Below are 7,711 nucleotides of genomic sequence, written 5' to 3'. Positions count from 1 at the left end.
AAAAAATCAGATCGCTACCTGGTATCACCCATAAGGATTCTAAGTTAACATCAATAGTACTTGCCTTAAAGAATATATTAGAGTCAGAGGTGTAGCTCTGTGGTAGAGCACATGCTCAGTGTATGCAAAGTTCATTGATTGAAGTAGAAGAGAAAGAAAAAGAGAGGGAGGGTAGGGAGAAAGTGATAGGGAGGTAGAAAGGAAGGGAGTTAGGGAAAGAAGAAAAGAGAAAAGAAAAAATGTATCCCAAGGTCAACACGACTTGATTTCCAATATTATATGTGCCTTTCTTTGTATCAAAGACCTTCTGCAGATATAACATAGTAAAAATTCAGAAGTTCTCAGTTAAGCTTTATATATCAATCATCCAATACAGAGCATCTAAATGCACCTATGATGCTGACATGTTTTCTAAATGTAAAATCATCTTTTCTTTATATGTTCTTCCAAGTGATTTTTGTTTCACTTTGAAGTTTGACCCTTTCCTATATATGGCACTGATTTCCTCTTTGATTTTTAGGATTCTGGACACCAATGAATAATTCAACAGTACTAGGAATAAATAACATGAATTATAGTCTAACACTTGAGCTCATGACCTTCTGAGTCAGACATACTCATCTCCGTGTCTATGATTTATCACTGGACTCTGACAGAGGTAACTTGCTAAACTTCTGTGTCCAGTTTCTTCATCCTGAGGGCAAAAATTGCAAGCTGCAATTATTACATGAGTAAATGTGTTAGGGCCCTTGGACAAGGTTGGCACAGATGAGTGTTCACTCCACAGTAGCTGATGCTGGGATTGTTTTAATTTTGTGGTCTGCTAAAGTAAGGATTTTAACCACATTCTTACAGCCTACATGCTCTCCCTCCATTGGTCATCTCTCATTTCTAATAGTTGGAGATAATCATCCATGTACATAGTCCTCCTATGCCAAGAAAACCCTTCTTCATCCCTCCTGTGCTTATCTTTAATCATCCATTGATTTGATCACACATTTAGTCATTCACCAAATATGTGTTGCTTCGGTCAGGCTCAGGTCTCAGTGGAAGAGCCACAATGGGGTGAAGGAATGCAAACACAATCCTTCTTCTCGTGTAACTTACAAAGTAATGGCATCAGGGAGAAACCAAGCAGTTACAAACATAAATGGTAGTTCAAAAGTACCAGTGTGTTACGAGTGTGTGTAATGACACCATTGACCCAGGGAATTTACAGAAGATCTTTAACAGGGAAAGTAGAGGTAAGATTCAAAGTATGAGTAGGAAGCCCCGAGGGTTCTAAGCAGAAGAGGAATACATGCCAAACAGAAAAAGTAGCCAGTGGTTTGTAATCTCATTGACTTATTTTTCTGTCTCTCCTCAAATCATAAACTCCAAGAAAACACAGTCATGTCCATGTTGGGATTCTACCCCAGGACTAACCTAGTGTCTGACCCATCTGCTGTTCCTTGACTATGTGCTGCGTTTGTTGTGAAATGATGCACTTGTGTGATTCTTCGGGGGGCTAGCTAATGACTTGCTGATTGCTTTTCTTTCATCTGTGAAAGAAAGTTCCCAGAAAGAACTCCTGAATCTTGGACTGAATTTTCTGAAAGGCTAACCATCTGATTAGCACTCCGGAGATTGTGGAGAGTCTGGAATGTAGTAGATCCAGATCCTAGTCACGAATCATTTGGGGACATCTTTAACCCCATAAATAGCCACACCTTGCCTACCTTGTTTCTGAATTAACATTCTTGTGACTAATAAAATATATTAATTAGGAAACTACTAGGTCTCACCAATCAAAAAGCTAAGAATATCATCAGATAGCATCTGAGACCTATAGTAGAACTACCACCACATACACACCCCGCTTTGCTATGACCTGTCTACCGAATGTACCCACCAATGTATATGAAAAATGTCTTGATTTATGACTTTTCTTTGTTCTGTTACTATAAAAACAATGTAACTGTTACCACACTGGAACATGGAATTTTGGGTAATCTGAATCTGTGTTCCGAGGCCATGGTCACTCATATTTGGCTCCAGAATAAACTCTCTCTTATCCCCTTTGAGGTGAGAGTTATGCTTTTGCGTTAACACATTTTATTTTCCTTATTATGAGACGTTACACTAATTGATAATCCAGAATATTCTAGAACTTCATCCTTTTAAAGCACTTTCAACTATTTCAGGGCATAAAGATTATCCAAGTGTTCCAGTATTACAGAAGGCAGAAGAGCCATAGGTCGTATAACCGAATACATTACAATCTAATGGATGAGAGAAGAAAAACAAATTCATAAACAACATAGAATTGTAGGGGTTTTTTTCAGAGCTACAAAGGGAGTTCATAGATGATGGAACTCATTTTCATAGATGAGCAAAAGATCAGGACAAGGCAGGCCTTTCCACTCCACTAGCCACAGCAAGACAGTCTTCACAGGTGATTGCTCTGAAGGTGATTAGCCCACATCTGTAAGAGCTGGATTAATGGAGGACCCAAGTTCACCAGTCCTTGCCGGGGATCAAATAAGGCCATTCACAAATACTCATACTTTGTTTCACATCTTAAAGGGAAGGAATATTTCTCCTCCTAAGCAGCTTCCTTGAATTGGCTAGAGTGATTTCAGATGAGTAGCAGGAGAAAACAGGATCCAAGAAAAGATGACTTAGCATGTAGAAAGTTCTGGAAACCTCCACATGCCATTGCTTTTACCTGGAATCTGAACTAATAGGTTGGGATGAATGTTTCCCAGAAGCCCAATGTCCCTGCATTACAAAGGAAGGATTAAGACTTTTTGTCCAAAGGGCAAAGAACTAAACAATTTTATCAGGGAGAATAATGGAATCTGTGTAACATTTGCACCTTTATGACAACTTCCCAGAGTACCCCAAGTGCTATTCAGCCGTCAAGCTGCCAAGCAGGCTTTCTGTCCTTCTAAAGATGGTCTCATTCCTTGAAGTTTCAGTTTTTGTAATTTGCCTGATTAGAGAACTTGGCTGAGCAAAGCATCATCAGAGATGATTTCTCTTGTTGCGAATTCAAAGGCTTCAGCACACAGCACAAATGGTCCATTAGCATCCATTGTCTAGAGTTCAGGAAAACACCTTCTGCGGCATTGTACACTAATGTGTGTGGATTTTTCCTTTCTCTTTCTTTTCCTTCTATGAGGAAGGACACGCCTCCTAACATATAGAATGACTTGTTTTTCAGTATGTGAACACTTTGTGTATGATTAACTATAGTTGGGGGAAACTGTCAGTTTTCAAAAAATTCTCAGTGTTCTCACAAAATGGCAGGGACAAGTTCCAAAGAGGCCGAGAAAAGCCGCCATTCTTTTGAGTTTATCAGAAAAAAACCTAGATCAGAAAAACATCACTAGAAGAAAAAGAACAGCTACATATCTATTGTGCGTGATAAAATATACCCAGACAAGTGAGCTAGAACTAAACATTGCCTTTCCTCTTCTCTGACTTGCAGTTCCATTGTAAAAGAGCTTAAAATAAATAATAAGCCGAAACAACTCTGAAAGAAAAGAAAATTGGAGAACGAACACTGTCTGGTTTGAAGAGCAATTATAAACTGTAGGAAACAAGACAGGTGACAACTGAAATAAAAGACATACATAATTTGGCTGAACACTGTAAAGAGTCAGAAATAGAAATATATGTGATATACAGACAACTGATTTTCAACAAAAATAAAAAATCAGTCTCCTACGATTCTGGATTATCTTTTCAACATATGATATCAGAATAAATGAATTTCCAGAAAGAAAAAAAAATAAAACCTAAAAACTTTCATTGATACCTAGCACAGATATAAAATGTAATTCAAAGGAGAGCATAGCCATCCATGTAAGATGTAGTACTATAAAACATATAAAACTATAAAAAAGAATAGAAAGAAATAATGCGGCCTTAAATCAGACAAAGATATATTCAACACATAATCAAACTGAGAGATTGCATCAATACCAAAAACTTCTGTTCTTCGTAATCATCGTTAACAATATGAAAAGACAGTCATGGGTGGGAGAGAGAGCACTTGTGAATCACATTCTACTAAAAGCTTTAGATCAAAACATCTAAGGACTCCCCAAAATTCAAGAAAAACAATCAATCTGTTTTTAAATGGGAAAAGCAGTTGTATCGACTTCACCAGAGATAGAAGGATAGCTGGTAAGTGGATGAAAAGATAATTGACATCATTTGTGATTAAGAAATGCAAGTTAGGTGCCCTATTCAGTAAGAAACACTCTGTCATCCCTTGTTGTCTACACGTTGTCCAGCTGTGGGTTTCCATATTATTCACCATCTGTTGCATAAGGAAATGTCTCAGGTGAAATTTGAAAGAAGAATTAATCTACGGGTATAACAATAAATCATTAGGAGTCAATTTAATGAGTAGAACACCTATATCAAAGTTCTGCCTCCCAAGGTTCAGGGATCATTTGGAAAAGGGTATGGAAAGATTCTAAGAGAGATGTGGTGGATTACCATAAGGAAACAGTTCTCCAGACAGCTGGTCAGTTACTCATTTAAACTCAGAGCAACCGTGACAGCATGCACAAATCCCATGCAAGCTCAGACCAGACAAAATTCCATCACAGACACAGGGAAGTAGGTAAGAGACCCTAATTCAACCTAACAAACTTTTGGAAACCTATGGATGCTGGTAGGAGGATACAGTGTCTTTCAAGGATGGGACTCTTGGTAGGATAACCAGGCTTCAGTGGATGAACCCACACTGAAGGACATTTGGAGACAGAAAGAACACTCAATAGACCTTATTTTATGTATATTTTATATACATTATATATAGAGAGAATACATTCAATTGGGCAGGGGGCAGGAAACGGAAGTACAGAAAGAGGAGGGGATCTAAATACCATCAAATTATATTGTATGAAAATCTCAAAAATTCAATTACAAAAAAGAGAAAGAAATGCAAGTTAAGACAGGCACAGTGCACATGCCTTTAATCTCAGCACTTGGGAGGCAGGGGCAGGGAGATGTCTAGGAGATCATGGCCAGCCTGGTCTAAGTGGGGAGTTTCAGGCCAGCTGTTGACATTTTTAAGACTGATCATCCTAAGTGCTGATGAGAATGTGAAGTGGCTGAAAGTCTCAAATCCCAATGGTGGGGACACAATTTTTTTAATCTTTAAAAAAATTTTAAATTTTTATTTTATGTGTATAAGTATTGTGTCTGCATGTATGTAAGTGTGCCCATGTTGTGCAGTGCCCATGGAGGCCAGAAGAGGGCATCGGATCACCTGGAATTGGAGTTACAGATGGTTGTTTGTCACCATGTGGGTGCTGGGATTGGAACCCAGGTCTTCTGCAAGAGCAGCCAGTGCTCTTAGCCACTGAGCCATCTCTCCATTCCCAGGAGATGCAAAATTTAAAAACCGTTTTGGAAAATTGTTAAGCCATTTATTGAAAAAATAAATACATACATATGACTCCAATATTCTATATATAGGCATTAATGCAAGAAGAATCAACTCTTAGATCCATACAAAGACTTGTACATAATTGTTCAGAGCAGCTTTGCTCCCGATAGCTAGAAACCTGGAAACAATCCAATATCTCAACAGCTGAATGAATAAGCAGATTGTGTTATATCATTGTAATGAAATACTACTCAACAATAACAAGGAATGAAACAAGCCCATTTGAACATGAGTGAATGTCAAATAATTATGCTTAATGAAAGGGAGCAGACAAAAGAAATATATACTTTTGATTCCACCTATATGAAGCTCTAGTAAACAGTGAAATGGTGAAAAAAGAAAGCAAAACAATAGTTTTTGGGAGAGGAAATGAGAAGTGACAAAACGGACACAAGGAAACTTTAAAGAGGTGAGAAGAGTGTGTTCATCTTCATAATAATGATGATCATTTCAAGTGTATAGAAATATGTCAAAACATCAAATTGTACGCTCTAAATATGTACAACCCATTGTATATCAATTATACCTCATGAACACTGCAAAGTTGAAACAAAAAATAGTATATGATAATGTTGGAAGATGATGCCTCAAGAACTATACATTTCAGGAATTCTAACACAACACACAGCATAGCAAAGAGAACAGTTTCTCAGAAGATGAAAGATCTGCTACAAGCACATGTGGATGAGAGACATCTCAGAACATGTTAGCTCACAGAGGAGTTTTCATACACTCACTATGCAAGACTCTGTGCTAAGCATAATCCCCAGGAATGTACTGATTAATGACATAAAGAAAGACATAATGCTATATTTTAAGGTAATTTGGAATAAGAGCTAGTAGAAGTTTACCCAGAGTATTCTGGAAAGACACAGAAGATAGATTAGCCCTACCAAGAGGTTCAAAGAAAGACTTTACAAAAAACTTTGAGAATGGATTAACCAGGAAGAGGAAAGGAGGGTCAGTGTTCTAAGGAGAAGGAACCTCATGAGCAAAGGTGTGATGGTATCAGAGCATCCCATACTCAGAGAAGTCAAATCCATCCACACTGGCAGAGGAACAGCATGGGGGGAGCTGCACCCAAGCAATCACCCCCTCAGTTTGCCATTCAACACGTATTTATTAAATGACTTCTACCAATCTGGCTACATCAGAATATACAAAAGGTGAAGTTTCTAACCTCAAAATGCCTCCAGTGTAGAGAAGGAATCCTTCTAGAGAATTCTTTTAAAAGTCTTATAATAGCAATGAAGGTCCAATCCTGAAGAACTTACACTACCCTCTCCACTCAAGGTGAAAAGACTTTATTCTAAAGAGAAAAGGAATCCCTGACTAAATTTAAACAGAAGACCAGCATGACCAAGCTCACACTTTTTCAAAGTTCCCAGGGACTTGAAGGGATCGGTGGATCTGTTAGTGAGAAAGCCTAAAGAGATGGAAACTCTTTAGGTCATTATTACAAAAACCATGACTGGAGCAGAAGGATAACACATCTGATGGCAGGGATCATTATGAATTTAGTGAGAGGCTTGCTGGCTTTGAAGCAGTGAGAGGCAGTTGGCTGTATTAAACAGTGACTCCCCCCATAGGTAAGGCCTAGACGTGGGCAGTGGTGGAAGCAATTGTCTCAAAGTTCTTAAAGTATCAAGAAGTACAAACCTTCATCTGTGCTTCCCAAGTATCAGATCTGAGCTACTTGTAAGGACCGCATGTCAATTCTTTCTACTGCTCAAGGAGTCATGAGAGTTGAAGGGCAGACACAGACCATAGTCCTTGACACATCAATGAACCAAGTCAAATATCCTGGCTGCTAAAGTGGGCAAACAAGTGTCTGGCTGAATTTTCCCATGACTCATTGCAACTCTTCCCTTGTGCAAGTATTTCCAAGCTTCCCTGCACAAAATGTGTCCTTGATTTCTCTCCTTTGCTGAAAGAAGGTAGAAAACATAGTATCTACTGGTGCAAGCTTAGAACTCAAACAGTGTATGTGACAGTCTTGCATTTAATATGGATTTGTGGGATGTAACAGGATTCTTATGCTTCTGAAGACCATGTAGAAACAGAGAAGAGATAATTACATCCATAATCTTCTATTTCCTGTCAAGGAACACCCAACATTCTTGATAGAAGAATGAGTGTTTTCATGACAGGATAAACAGAACAACTCTGAGTTACCAAATGATGACGATGATGGTGATGGCCGTGAATCCCCTTCTTCCTTCTCCTCCTCCATCATCCCATATCTCCATATGCCTCTCTCAG

The sequence above is a fragment of the Nannospalax galili genome, unplaced genomic scaffold (genome assembly GCF_000622305.1).
Source record: "Nannospalax galili isolate Female #2095 unplaced genomic scaffold, S.galili_v1.0 scaffold1097, whole genome shotgun sequence".
In the NCBI taxonomy this organism is placed as follows: Eukaryota; Metazoa; Chordata; class Mammalia; order Rodentia; family Spalacidae; genus Nannospalax; species Nannospalax galili.
The sequence above is the reverse complement of the archived record's forward strand: the minus strand, read 5'-3'. Positions refer to the sequence as shown.